This window comes from Camelus dromedarius, chromosome 4 (assembly GCF_036321535.1).
Source record: "Camelus dromedarius isolate mCamDro1 chromosome 4, mCamDro1.pat, whole genome shotgun sequence".
Lineage (NCBI taxonomy): Eukaryota > Metazoa > Chordata > Mammalia > Artiodactyla > Camelidae > Camelus > Camelus dromedarius.
The window spans coordinates 16769744-16785380 of record NC_087439.1 but is presented as its reverse complement, the minus strand read 5'-3'; the positions used below and the strand labels follow the sequence as shown (position 1 = coordinate 16785380).

General features: G+C 37.1%; 1 protein-coding gene across 6 annotated transcripts in view; it reads left to right on the top strand.

The window, feature by feature from the left end:
• NCKAP5 (NCK associated protein 5) overlaps nt 1-15637 on the top strand; it is a 918970-nt gene that overhangs the window by 22541 nt on the left and 880792 nt on the right. For 5 of the 6 annotated variants that reach the window (XM_064484710.1, XM_064484704.1, XM_064484701.1 and 2 more), the window contains exon 1: nt 4368-4567. The exons of the other annotated variant lie outside the window; for it this stretch is intronic. The gene's annotated coding sequence lies outside the window, so the exon portion shown is untranslated. Of the gene's footprint in view, nt 1-4367; nt 4568-15637 lie in introns of those variants that run through there. 6 annotated transcript variants of the gene reach the window in all.

Genomic DNA, 15637 nt, shown 5'->3' with positions numbered 1-15637 from the left:
TTTGTATTATATATAGTTCTCTTTATATTTGTAATTCTATATATGTTTATATGTATATAAAGAAAGAGAAAGAGATATTCTATATCTCTTCTATATCTCAGTATTTAGAGAACTGTATCTCTAAATATTGTCATATCCACTTGATAATTTCTATTTGTGAATGTTTGTTATCTGTTTTCATCATCGTATTATCATGGGTTTATTTTTATTGTCCTTGTGGAAACAAGACATTGAGTTTATTTGCAAATTGTTTACACTTTCTGTTTTCAAAATCGCTTTCTACTCTATCTATATTAACCTTCCTATATTTTTTCTTAGTTTGTATATCTACTTTTTGAATATAAATGTTTGGTCATTTATTATTTATTATTAATTTTTTGAATATTAAAATCATATAAAGATGTTGGTTTACCTCTGAGTCCAGTTTTTCCTGCCTCTCACAAATTTTCCTGTATAGTGTTGCAACTATTATCATTTTTAATTATTCTATAAGTTTAGTTTTATTTTTCTTTTTGATCTGAGAGCTATTTAGGTAAATAAATACAACTTTTCAAGTTTTTGTTTTGCTTTAGGTGCTATTATTTCTTAATTTATTTCCAGGTTTTTTTTTTTTTTTTTTTTTGGCAGATGTCAGAGAATAATGAGCATCTTTTGCTTTAGCAAGTGTGATTTTTATTTTGATTTTATAAATGATAAAATTTGGTAAATATTTCATCAGTGATGGAAAAGGAAGTATATTGTTTTGTAGCTCATGGAGTTTGTAGAACATATAAAAATGTGTATGTATACATATATATATACACACACAAAACAACATACATAATCAGTCATTATTATTTAGATCTTGTTACTATTTTTCATTCTGTCATTTGTTGCTTCAAGAGCAAAAAGAACTGTGGTAAAACCCACTCATTCTTCTCTTACTATGATTCTGTAAATTCCTCCTTGCATTTCTGATATTTTCCTTTATATACCTTAGTTCTGTGTTATCTGCATCATGAATATCAATGGCTATATCTTGCAAATACTACTATTAGTAATACAAATACTAAAAACAACCAGTAGTCTTTGAGCATGACCCGTGTGGAAGGTATTGAGTTAGGTGTTTTAGTTGAATTTTCTTATTTAATACTTATAACAGATATATAAAATAGATAGCTATATTTAATATTTCTAGTGATATATTTATCAATCCAATCCACTGGTAGGTTGTATTTTTCATTAACAGCCATAAAAAAAAACACAATGTTTTGTTTTACGTAATGCTTTTTGCCTTTAGCACTGCTACTTTCTTGTTAATATTGTGACTCTTGCTTCCTTTTTGTCTGGATTTGCCATGTATATCTGTCTAGCTTTTTAACATTTAACCTTTACATCACTTAGCATGGTGTTGGTATACAGTAGATACCCTATAAAAAACGTTTGTGGGATGAACAGGTCTCTTGGAGTCGCTTTGTTAAATGTGTATCTCTTCTAGGAGGCATATAATTGGATTTTGTTTATGATCCAGTGTGAGATGATTGTTAGGGGAGTTTAACCCACTTACAATTATTGTGTTAATGATATGTTTGATTTACTTCTGACATTTAGTGTTTTGTATTTTTTTTAATGTTTCCTTTATTTTTCTTTTGCTTTTACTGTTGCCATATGGACTGTGAGCTCTTTGATTAAATATACATACAAATTGGAGCGGAGAGTGTACATCTTGTTTTAATTCCACTTTTGATTGACATCTGGCTTGTCCTACAGCTGAATGCATTTACACTCTTGGCACGATAATTGAAGTTTCCATTGCAGCTGCTGCTTCCCCAGGCTTTGCATTCATGTGCCAGCCTACAGTAAATTATGTTCATGGTCATGAATTTCTCATTTTGTTTATGATCTCATTTGAAATAATTTATTCGTTTGAAAATGAAACATATTTGTTACATTGTGTAATATTCTCTTCATTTGTTAGTCTTATCCTCATCATATAACAAATGTTACATGATTTGTATTGATTATCTGATGTGCACACTGTGCTGAACTATATGAATTTGTAGGTGAAAGAAGAGGAATGCCAAGTAGTCTCTTGTTCCTGTTTTCAAGTTGCTTAAAGTATAATTGGTGGGGACACGCGATGTATATCTATAAAAAAAGTTAAATAACTCAAAAGTTAAATTAGAAATGATATATCTGGCACTGTGTATAAATAAATGTCAAATGAGAAACATGCACAAAATGTGCCCTGATTTCAGAGGTCTGAAATACTGCCTAGGGTTAAAATATTCAGAGAAATCTTCTCTGAGGAAGAAGGAAACCGTCCCAAGGTTGGTGAACAGTGTGAGCAAAGTTGTGGAGATGGGCATGTTCAGGGCATGTTCATGAGATGGCAAACAATGCTCATGGTCACATCAGAGGTTTCATGCAACTGGAGATATTTATTAGGATAAATGATTCATTCTACAAACATGTCTTAAGCATTGAGTCCCTAGAGAGCATACAGAGGGCATTTAACCGAGGTGTAGGGGCAGGAGGGTGTCAGAGAAGGCTTCCATATAGAAGTAATGTCAGAGTTATATCCTAAGAGATGAGTAGGAGTCCAACAGGTAAAAGTTTCAGGGAGGGATGGAGAAGTTGGGAAGAAGAGTTTTCTAGGCAGAAGATGAAGATATGAAGGCTTATAGGTAAGAGAGAACATGGTGCTTTGAAGAACGGCAACTATTTCCCTGTGGTTGGCATATGTGAGTGGGGGAATTGGGTGAAAAGTTTGGAAGGAGAAATACTGGCTCAGAACGTGAGGGCTTTGGGTTCCACATAAAGCTTTTGCACTTGATTTACAAGGCTAGGGGAGCCTCGAAATAACTTGAATAGGATAGCAGAGTTGGTTGGAATGTGGACTGTAAACAGGTGGGGAGATTGGTAGATTATTGGATTAATCCAGGTGAAAGATGTCAAGGGACAGAACACTGGCAGTAGCAGTTGGGATATAATTGAGGATGATTAAAACATTTGAAGCTACAGTTTGCAGGTCATGGAATTGTGGAGTGGGTGGAGATAATTTCGGATATATTCAGAGATATATATGTATACAAATACAGATACATATATATACACAATTAAAAGACTTTCCCACTCTTCATGACATTTTCCTACTGAGGTGAGAAAAATGGGGCTTTAAATGTTAGCATTTTCTCAAGATGGTCACGAATGTATAATACTGACAAAATGACTAGGTCAGTAAAATACGTATAAATGCACAGACTTGTTGATGAAACAGACTTTTATTTAGCTACTCATCCCATAAATGGCCAAACAATTAACAATGATAAAGTTTGTTTTAGTCACAAAGCCTCCCAAAGAAAGGGAGATTTGGATGCCTTGCAACAAAATAAATTCCTTTCTTCTCAGATGACATGTAAACTGATGTCATTTCTCATTCCACTTAAAAAAAAAAAAAGAAAGATGAAACTTGCTATGGTTTGCAGTATTCCAATGATGACATTCTTCCTCAGAGTAATCTAAAAAAAGACATTGTGAACAGAGTTGTACTTCCCCTGCCAGAAATGCAAGCCTTTCATATTTAGCCATTTAGATAATGGTTTCTACATGAACTTTCATAACATTTAGTTACTGCCGTAAATGAATGGGCCAACCACTTTTTGAAGCCAGGAATCCACTTCCTCGGCAGTTCGATTCCTCACAGCATTCTCTCAACTTTATAAAGGCTGCTCTAAAAGTAGTATTTCTCTTTCAGACTTCAGAGGCAACGTGAAAAATCACGAGTATCTTGATTTTTTGTCTGCTTATGAAATAGTTTAGCCTCACTCTACAAAGACGATGTTCTAGTTATAAATATCTCAAGTCCCAGCCCCCCCCTTTTGAGGGTATATCAGCCACGTTTTCCTGCTCCTCCCCTCTGACTGACCAATTCACATATTCTGTGAGTTGTTGCAACAGGCAGAGACTGTCTAAATCTGAGATGAGACTTTTCTATATGCACATTGGGGTAAAATGGTGAACTGTGATGTGGGGTTAGCTGCTAATGAGGGCTTAACCAGGAGAGATGTGTTGATCGCTAAGTAGAGAAAGGCATCTTGCTAGAATAGTTTTCCCCTTTACACAGCAGAGGTGATTCTGCCCTGGAAAGGTTTGAATCCTAGGTGGCTTTGCTGAGAAGACATCTGGCTGGTGGAAGTCCCGCCACCCACTCTGGTCCCTACGTGCTGAGGCACGGGATTCCCTCAGGTTGAGCTGGTTAAACTGGACAAACCGCAGCCTCCCAGAGCAGTCTATCAGGCCATGGCCTCGGGGCTGGCTCCTGCCCTGGCAGGAAGCTGTACCCACGTGCTTGCCTTCATCAACTCCCACTCTGTTAGCACCAGGCACAGCCAGGCAGGAGCAGGAGGTGGACAGGGCAGTCGGTGCCTGACTCTGGCCTGCTCTAGAAACACTATTCCAGACTCTTCCCAGTTCTTGGCTGGCATCCTGCAGTGAACTAGGATTACAGAGCAAATTGTAGGAACCTCAGTCTCGGTGGCCAGAAAACAGAACCAGAGGCAGCTGTGGAGGAAGAGGGCTGCAAAAGGTAAAATCATCTCTTTCAAAATAAAATTAGAATGTTTAATGACAGTATTCATAAAATATTTTTATACAACAAAATTGTGTATTTTCTCTCATAAAGTAATCTTACTGCTTAAAGAGGAGAAGAGAACTTTAATAAAATAAGTAGGCAAAAAAAAAAAACAACAACAATTGGGACATTTTACTGTGAGAAAGCAGAGAAATATCCAGTTGTTAACATTGGCTGCTCTTACAGCTATAAAGAAATCTCTGGTGTCCATATGAACAGAGATGCACATAATTGCAGAAGGTCCTCAAATCCCAGAGGACTCCCAAAGAACTTCTACTTGACTCTACAGTTTAACTGTCGTATTTATCTACCTCTCTCTATGCCTTCTTGCTGAATAGGGGTAAAGAGAGAATGGAGCAAAATTCTTGTTTTCACAGAGGGCACAGGAGAATGGGGGAGTCATTTCCCTAAGAGGTAACAAGTGTTATGATGCAAGTACCAGTGTGGATTCTTAGACAATTTAATTGTCTTTGTGTCCCTAGGGTCTAGCACAGGGCTTGGCTTGTGGTAGGTGCTCATATTTGTTGAAAGTTGTGCTTGTGGATGTAAAGCAACATGAATCTGAGCCACTTAAACAAACACACTAATTCTTGAAATGATTTTCATTCACTCCATGTATGCATTCATTCACTGGGGAATTACTTAGAGCTACCATATGAGACCAGAAGTCTATGTAATGAATATTAATGCAATTCCAGACTAAATTTTGACATTTGCATAGGTAATCTAGAAAGTGTGTGTGTGTGTGTGTGTGTGTGTGTGTGTGTGTGTGTGTGTGTGTGTGTGTGTGTTTGCCGGTGAAGTGATACTGTGTATAGAGGTTGTTTCGTATATTGAAAGATAAACAAAATGAATTATTTGTTGCAAAATCATGCTTCATTAGTTAAAAGGAAACTATTATATACTCCCTAGGCCAATGAAGAAATGATTTTATGAGATGCTTGTATGAATTTATAGGCATCACAGTGCTATAGAATGACTCCAGGACATTCTGGAGAATGTCTCTCTTCCTTTTGACTCCCATGTAGGTGTCCTGCAAGGGACTCTCTATCTCCTTCACCTAAGAGAAACTTCCCTCAATTTTCATAGTTTTCCTCCTTTGCTAGAGTGTTATGTGCTGACTCTGCTTTCTTATGTCATACTCATTTATTTAAAACATTTCTGATGAAATATTTCAGAAAAGAATGTGTAAGTAAAAGAAGATCATGGTGAAGACCTGTGTTTCACCACTCAGCTTAACAGAACATTACCAGTAAAACTGATGCTCCCGTGTACCCATTCCCAGTTACACCTCACTTTCTGCAAATATGCAATGATGCCACCCCTATCTTAAATTAGGATTTGGTAATTATCATTTCTATATTATTCTTTACAGTAGTATTAGATATGTACACATGCCTAATCTATTGTTTTTCCATATTTTTAAAACTTACACAGTGGTATTATACTGTATGTGTCCTTTGGTTACTTGGTATCTTGGTATTTTTGTTCATTATTGTGATGGTGAGGTTCATCCATGATGCTGGTGTTTCATTGTGTGACATTCCACAATCTGTTTATACATTTGCCTATTAATGGATGTTTAGTTTGCTTGCAGCTTTTGTGTCAAGAGATCAAGGCAGATACGGGCAGTATCACTTGATGCAAAATGGGATTTATCGGCAGGAAAGTAGTCAGAGGTCGTGTCTCAGCATCCTTTTTGGAGGCGTACTTGGGCTGGAGTGCATTTGGACGCATTGTGGGACAGGCCTCCTGCAGCCGGTGCCACCTGTGGGATGTTCCCACCCTGTTGCTTTCCCTTTCTGTGAGATAATCAGAAGAGCCTTGGAGGGCTTGGAAACAGACTGCTTTGGCGTCAAACAGTTTGAGGGTAGAGTGGAAGCTGTTTGCAGTTGTTGGGGCCATAAGCTGCCTAACACCTGGAGGTTTGGGGGCCATGGGAAGTGCAGCCCCTTCTGGATGAAGCCTCTGATGCAGTTAGCATCTTAACAGGCAGTTTAGAAGGAGCGCCTTATTATTTGTCATGTGTCACTACAAATCAATTTTTTCTTATTTCAAATGTTACCGTGATCCTGTCTCCTTGTGTACATGTGCAGGAGTTGTGAAGGTTACACACCGAGGAGCACAATTGCTGAATTGTGGGGATTTTGCCTTGTCAGATTTCCTAGATGTGGCCATTTGCTCTTTAAATAATTGGACTGACTTATACTCCAGTAATATGTAAGACTAATACACTGCTCCACATCCTCCCCAACAATTGATACTGTCCAGATATATTAATTTTTGCTAATTTGATGGGTGATATAAAATGGTACCTCAGAGAGGTGTTTTTATTATGGTTCAAGTTGAGCGGGGGATTATATCTGCTGGTCATTTCTGTTTCCTGTTTTATGAATTGCTTTTTTCTTCTTTTAACCATATTTCTTTTTCCTGTGAATTATTTTTGTCCTGACTTGTAGGTATTTTGTATTCTGGATGTTTACTGTGCGTGGATCTGTATATTGCAAATACTTTTCCCATCCTGTGACTGGTTTTTTGCTGTTGTTGTTGTTATACTTTTTAAAAACATTTTAATAGTCTTGTGATGAACAGAAGTTAAACATTTGGATATAATGACATCATAATTATTAAGCCTAGTTTCAAAGATCTTTTTTATTCTTAATTACTCTGACTTTGGCTTTAGTTAATTTTTCCTCTATTTTTTAAAAGATTATTTCTATTCCCTTACTAGTTACCCTTAAAATTCTATATGCATGTGTAACTTAATCTAATAATCTCTTCTGCTATGAAAAAAAGCAATCTCATTAACTCTTTATTAGTGTACAGTATTTTAGTTCCACCTTATTTTTGTACTTCCCTAATTTGACACTATCATGTTAATTTTTTGGCCAGCCACCGATGTTTGATTGGATTTATCTATATATTTCTTTGCTCACCATTCATTTCAGACTTTCTGTAGTTATTCTTTTAGTGAAAGTCTATTCATGTAGACACTAAAATTTTTGTCAGTAAATATATTTCTTTGACTTCATTCTTGAGTGGGAATTTAGCTAGGTATGAAATTGTAAGTTGAAGTTACTTTCTCATGGCTTCTGAGAAATAATCTATTCTAATTATTTCTTTGAAGGTGTCATTCTAATATGTTTTCTGAAGATGCTTTCTCTCTGGCTGCATTTAAGATCATTTTTGTCTTTGGTGGTCCATAGTATTGCTATGGTATGTCTACGTGTGGATTAAAAAAAAAATAGACATACACATTTTCCTTTCGAAGTTCTGTACTTCCTGAATCTGAGGATTCATGGCTTTCATCAAGGACGTTTTTTTGGTCATTATATTTTCAAATAGTGTCTTTTTCTGAAACTCCAATTAGATTAATAAACTGGAAGATAGATTTTTTAAAAAGTTTATAGAATGTAGCAAATAGAACCAACCAGATGAAAAATATGAAAAGGAATTTTAAGAGAAATGGAAAATCAAGTGAATTTAAAAGAAAATTAATTCTGTCCAATTTGCTTTTTAAACCATTGAATTTTTCATTACAATAATTACATTTCAATTACATTTTAATAATTATATTTTAATTTATATACGTCTAATTTGATTTTTCAAGATTATTTATGTTTTGTTATCTTTTGTAAACTTTAATATATGATGTTCTGGAAAGTCTATTTTTTAGAGTTTTAGTTTTACCAGCTCTTTCTCTTGGTGGCCTGTGTGCTTAGATACAATTTTTTTTTTTTTTGGATTAACCTCTATTTATTGATATAATTAATTTCTAATTTTAGGTGTATGGTACAGTGATGCAGTATTTTATAGATCATTTTGAATTGAACTTACATTGGATTGCTCTGTGGGAATGCTGAGAGCTTTGGGTGTTTATTCCTTAGCACTTGCTTCTACCACACACCCTGGGATGCTACCCAATTAGGACATCATTTGGTTAGTGTTTTGGCTTGTGGTTTTCCAAACCTTGATGTTTGTGTAAATTTGAGCCCCAAGCTCACATGGAATAGGCCTGTATTTAAAAATTCTTGGCTGTGGGGTAGGGATGGGAAAGCCAAGATGACTGCTCTAGGAAATAAAAAACTTGATTAAATTTGATTTTCCAATAAATAATAAACACTTTTCAAAAAAGTTTTAATTTGTCCCATGAATATTTACCCTGGATTGTATCTGGCTACTTAAGGCTAGAAGATGGAGAGGTTTTGTTTTCCTAGAAGAGCTGGAACTGATATGATAAATTTCCATATTATTTTTCTCTGTGGGTGGGTAGAGTTTTGTTTTGTTTTGTTTTGTTTTGTTTTTTGCAAATCCATCATTTCATGGAGCATCTAGTCTTTCAAAGTACTTGGGTTTTCATGGGCACCTAAGTTCCACCTCCCCACATTGTGGAGGCTTTGTGCCCTGATCCCCAAGTTCTAGGTCCCTGGAATGGGAAAATTCCATCAGCGTAATTACTCACCCAGCATTTGCCTTCCTCTCTGATTTTCTGCTTCCTTTTTTGTTTGTTTGGTTGTTTGGCTTTTTTTAGCGCTTAGGATTTTTCCCTTCCTTTCAAGTGAGATATGAGTTTAAAAGGGTATTTGCTGTGTTTTCATCAGTTACATATGCTGGAAGCTGAAACGTTTCTGTTAATCACTCTTTAACAAGCCCTAACCCTTACCACTGATCTAAAACTGCTTTCTGAAAATTCTTCCTGGGATGTGTTAGTGCTAAATCCACTGCCTCTTCTTGAGAGCTGCCTACCTGAAAGCTCTCTCTCTCAAGTGTACTCATTATAATTCTTTCAATTTTTTAAATTTTTAAAACATTTTTTCTAGTGGAGGTACTGGGGATTGAACCCAGGACCTCATGCATGCTAAGCATGTACTCTACCACTGAGCTATACCCACACCCTGAAAGCTCTATTTCTTGACCACCTATTCTCGTTCACTGACTTTTGTGACTCCAGTTTCTTCATATTGCTCTGCCTCTCTCACCAGCCACTGTCAGTCTTCTCTAATGGGTCTTTCCTTCTGCTGCTTCTTTGGTATAGACATGCCTCCTGGTTGATCAGTATACTCCTCAGCTCGTGTCCTGATCTCTAAACACTGCAGGCTAGCTTTCACATTGTTTTCTATGGTAATCTTTTTGAAAAACAGCTCTCACCCTTAAAAATCTTTGATAACTTCTAATTGCCAAAATATATAATCTTAGCATTAAAATTCCTCCATAATGTGACTCTTAGCTGCTCTTTCTCCAACTTTCTCAGCTACCAAACTCTTCACTGCACTTCTCTGTGTTTTGTGGACCATGTTGCCATTTCACTCCGTCTTTGTTCAGAAGCCTGGAGCATCTACTGTTTGCCGCCTGCATATTGAAACCTTCCTTCAAGGTTAGGCTTGGATTCACCTTGGTGAAGGTGTGACCCATCCCCGCCTTCGGCTGCGTGCTCACGTGCGCTTTCTTCATGCTTTGGACACAACACATATATTCGGTGCCGTCTATCATAGTTATTTTCATATCCCTATTTCTTGCATGTTTTTGGGTACAAGCTGTTTTTCTCCCCCCCATCTTATTACCTTAATTCTGAGCACAGTACTGTATATCTGGTAGCCTTCAACACACTTGTTGATTATTTAATCAAGGTGCTTTTCTATAATGGTTATGAGGACGTATTAGATAGACTTATAATTATCACACTAGTTTTTATTCAAAAAATGAAAATCAACTTAGAAAACTTGCTAGAGCTGCAAAGCAGTGTGACAGCGTGAATCCTCATTTTCAGTGTGGAAGAGTACTTCCCTTACTCTCCTATATTATCAAGGGAGTTTGATTTCTGTGATGGATCTTCTTACGGACTGGTGGTTACATGACTGGGGATTCCTAGAATCTCATGAAAAGGTCCCCCAGAAAATGCCTAGAACACTCTTGACCTTTGAAGTCTGTTAATTCATTTCCCCAAATTCCCTTTCTTCTTTCACTACTTTAAAATGATCACAATACATAAATTAAAGTAGAGGTAGGCAGCGTATGCCTCTTTAGCGCATTTGTTCTAATACATTGCACCATTAGATCACCTTCCAGTGTTTATAACGCCTGTGAATCTCATCCTCCTTCCCTCTTCTCTGTCTGTCTAGGTGTCTAGGGTTGCCAGATTTTGCAAATTGAGGGCATCCAGCAAAATTTGAATTTCAGGTCAACAGTTCATATTTTTTAGTCTATGTCTCAATATCACGTGGGACATGCAGTTAAAAAAAACAGTCATTGTTGATCTGAAATTCAAATTTAACTGGGCATCTTGTGTTTATCTGGCAACGCTATGTCTGTACTACTTCTAGTTTCTTGTTGCTTATTGTCATAATCATCTAAAAAGTACACAAAAGTTTTCCGCATTCAGAAATGAAGATTCCCTAAAAGTGATTTTCCCTTGGAAAACTCTCAAAGATTGCCTAGCTTGCAAATTTTAAGTGTGGAGAGGAATGTCACACGGCAAGAGGATAATTAATTCTAAAGCAGGGTGGGGGAAAAATAGTATTGTAGTGAAAAACTGGTCTCAGCTGTGGGAGTTGACTAGTATAAGTATGTCTCTGATAATTTTTCCAGTACAACTAATGTATTGTGGCAGGCACATCTGGGTGACACACATTCTGTAACTCAGTAAAAATGCTTGGGAGAAAGCATGCATGTGTGTATGTGTTGAGTTAAACAGCCCTTTGTTATGAGGGAGTGGAAAGGGGCCATGAACACTGCGCCGAAATGTGAACTAATTGATGGACAGTATAATCACCACCTTAGTTAGCACCCTGGGACTCTTTTCATGCTGGCAAGCTGTAAATTTAAATGGAAACCAAAAGGCTAGTGGTCAGCCCATAGCTTTGCATTCCATTACTTCATGGATGAAATATTCAGTGAGTAAGAGAGAAGCTTAACAGATAATAGCTGGAGAGGAGCTGCATGGTGATCAAGGTAAGACTGAAGTGGTGGGTTAAAATCTCTATCTAAACATGTACAGATGAGAGTTTCTATTTGAAGGATTAAACTCTGTTCTTTGCTCAGGATGCTCTTCTAAGTGCTGAGCAGCTCCATGATCTCTTATCTCCAGCCCCAGCCAGGAAGTATAGTCTTTTTGAGATTATCCAGTTTGGAGTAAGATGGATCTATTCATGAGCCCCATTGATCAGGGTGTATTTATCTGTTAGATGCCTACTCTTTAGTATCACTGAAAGTACTTGAGTTTTCCAATCAGACTGATTTGGGTTTAAATCCCACCCACCTCTGCCCCTTGAATCATGGCATCTACTTTCTGAAACTTTTTGATACTCCTCTATGAAATGAAGTTGCCTGAGGCTACAAAATAAGGTCACCTTGTTAGTTTTCTTTAATCTTCAAATGTTTTTTTAAGTTACAATTACTTACTCTTTCAGTTTCTGTGAGTCAGGAATTCAAGAGTGTCTTAGCTGGGTGGTTCTAATTCAGGGTCTCCCATGAAGTCGCAATTAGGATGTTGGTAGGTTGTAGTCATCTGAAGGCTTGACCAGGGCTGGAGGACCTGCTTCCAAGAAGGCTCATGCCCACAGCTGCTGGCTGCAGTTCTCACCATGTGGGTCTCTCCCTAAGGCTCCTTGAGTGTTCTCACAACATGGCAGCTGGCTTCCCCAGAGTGATGATTCTCAAAGGGCAAGGAGGGGGTCCCAGTGTCCTACCACCTGTTCTGTTCTCCACTGTTACTTCCGTCTTGTTCTGTTCATTAGAAGGAAGTCAGGAAACCCACCCACTCGAGGGCTCCACCAAGTGACCTTGCAGTTCCCTGGGCTTGGTCTTGTGACTTGTTTGCTTTAACCTTCATTTTTAATGTCCATTTGGGCTAACTTGAATTCTAACAGTGGAGTTGCCAGATAGTGTTCCTCAGCAGCTTCTGAAAGTTTTTCAGAGGCTTGGCCTCATAAATGCTCAGAGATAGACTTGTTCTGCTGCATATTACTGTGCTGCGGCAGCTGCTGCCCATGTGACATGACCAGTTAGATGGTTCTTCCCCTGGTGACTGTTAGTGATACCACACTCCACCTTTCGGAACAGGACACTGCTCACTTTGTGGCCTTTCCCTCCAAGTCTTGGGACAGCCCTTCCCTAATTCCCCGATGCACAGCTGAGAAAAAACTGTGTTTTCCAGAAGAATTTACTGAAGTTTGGAGGATACAGAAGAGAAATGTAACACAGAAAACAACTTAAAACTGCTTCTAGAAGTGCCTACTTGTAAAGTTGAACTGGCCACAGACTCAAAGGAAATGGAAACCTGCCCACTCCAGTACTGTCCAAGAATTGCCTTCTTCAGTTTTCATTGACTGCCATAATATTAACCCTTTTTAGAGAACGATTAAGAAGTAGGAACTTCCATTCCCTTCGGAGAATGGAAGACCCCAGCCCCACCCACAGGGGGATGGTCTATCTGGCCATGGGGGCAGATGACTCACTTATACTACTAGCCTTAGAGAATATTTCCCAAAGTCTAGTTTATTACTGCGTCTATCCCAGCATGGACCTTGATTTCTAGATCTCCTCCAGTGTCATGTGACCAGAAGCTCAAACTTCTCCATCTTTGTGCTACACCTTCTGCTAAAAAAACTGCTCACAGAGCAACATCACATCTCTTTAAGGACAAGCAATGATTTGAAGGCATATGGCCATCTAAGTCCAAGTTTAGAAAAAAAATATTCTCTAAAGGAACTGGTCTTCAGAGATGTAATTTTAAAATGCAGCTGTTTTTCATTTATTAAACAGAACATCTCAGTCAGAACCTTCTCCACGCAGATTGCTGTGACACATTTACATATTCACTTTTGCTTTACATTGAATAACTTCAAAGGACCACACAGAAGCCAGGAAGAGTCTCCCCAAAGACAAAGTGAAACACTGCATGCAAATTTTAAAATAGTGGTTTTAAAATAAGCCTTCAGGTCAAATCTCCATCTGTGATACAACACACACATATTTGCATAATTGAAAATCACTTTACATATAACTATAATCTGCTTTCTTTAATTTTCCATTGTAAACATTCTCCAATGTCATTAAATTTTTTTATCATTGATACAGTTATAAATGATAAAATAACATCACATTTGGAAAATGTGATTTTTAATGATTTTACGATCTCAAATCTGCAGTTGTTATTATAAGTAACCATTCTTTTTTGTTGGGCATTTAGATTATTTTCAATTTATTAATATAAACGATATTAAAACCAACATCTTTGTGCATATAATTGCCAATTTTTCTGATTACTTCCAGTAATTCAGCTTTTATTAAGAAACCGCTTCAAACTTAATGGCTTAAAATCACAAACATGTATTATTTTTTCATGATTTTGTATGTCAGTGGAGCATCTGTTTTTCTGGTCCAAGTTGGCTCTGGTGGTCTAGGATGGCCCAACTCACATGCCTGCCATGACTGGCACATCTGAGGTCATTGGACCTCTCTCCCTCTGGTCTCTCACCCTCCAGGAGTCCAGCCCAGACTAATTTATGGTGGCAGGAGGGTCCCTGACAGTAGGAGAGGGCAGGCCCCATTCACAAGTAGTTTTAAATTCTGTGTTCATGTCACATTTTCTGAAGTCCAATTGGCTAAAGGAAGGACCATGGCCAAAGCCAGATTCAAGTGATGGAGAAACACATTCTATCTTGTGATGGGAGGAGGAGCAAAGTCACCTTGAGAAGGGGCCTGCATGCTGGGAGGGATGATGGAGGCTGTGGACATATTTGCATACAATCTACTGTATTTTCCTTGAATACCTGGAAGTAGGATGAGTGCCTCAGAAAGTATGAACTTTTTTCTAATGTTTCTTAATGTGTATTGCCAAACTTACCCTAAAGACAGTTGGTACTGATTTGCATTTTTAACAGCAGGCTGTTACAGTGCCTATATAAAAACAACTATGCCAATATTAAATATTGTACATTTTAAATATGTGAATCATATGTTATTTGCATTTCTTTAATTACTCATGGAGACTAATATCCATTTATATTCTCTGCTTTGTGAATTTTCTTTTTATACCCATTTTCCTTGAGATCTTTGTATTTTCCTCATTGATACATGCATGCCTTTTATAAGGATTCACATTAAGCATTAATGTGTCAGAATTTGTACAAATATTTTTCCAGCTTTTTGTTTTTAAAGATATATGCATTTTAAACTTTTATATAGTCTATATATTTTCTTTTGTGATTATTTCATTGCTTTTAAGGTAGAAAACTTATTACTACCAATATAAAAATTTTTATTCATCTACATAGTCTTTATTTTTTCTGTGATATCCTTTTTACACATTTAACTATTTAATTCATCTGAAATTTATTTGGGCATGTGATATTATATCAACTAACTTTTCCTCAAATAGCCACTTCTCTTCAACTTCATTTAAAATATAAATACTTTTTTCAAAAACTTACTCTGAACAATTTCAAACATATACAAAATTAGAGCCAATCATACAGTGAATCCCTGTGTATCTATCAATCAGATTTAAAAATTATCAACTCATACCTGATCTTATTTTATCTATTCTTACTTCCTCACAATTTTCAGATTATTTAGGAAAAAAAAATCCCAGGGTTGAGGTAAAATTAATCAGTAGTCAATCTAAGAAAGAAATGGAAAATTTTGTTTGAGCCAACCAGGAGACAGTCTCCCAGAGAGCTGTTCCAAAGCTGGAAAGGGGGAGGTCAGTATATATGTGATTTTGGTGACTGGGTGCATGCAATCAAACACACCTTAGTAGAAGGTGACTGCTATTTGGGAGGAATAGGTATCTTAGGTAATGGTTGTAGTGCTTTTTTAGGAATGAGAAAATGCAAGAAACTGGGTTCATAAAGTTTTCTCCTGAAAATACCTAATTGTCTGAAGGTCAGTTTGTCAGTTTTCCCAGAGTACAAAATGCCTCATCCTGATCTTTGCCCTGAATTCCTTTCAGGGTGTACTGTAGGTCAGCGACTGTAGTGGCGGATGACTGGATCCTTGTGGAACTGGATGGTGGGCAACATTCTT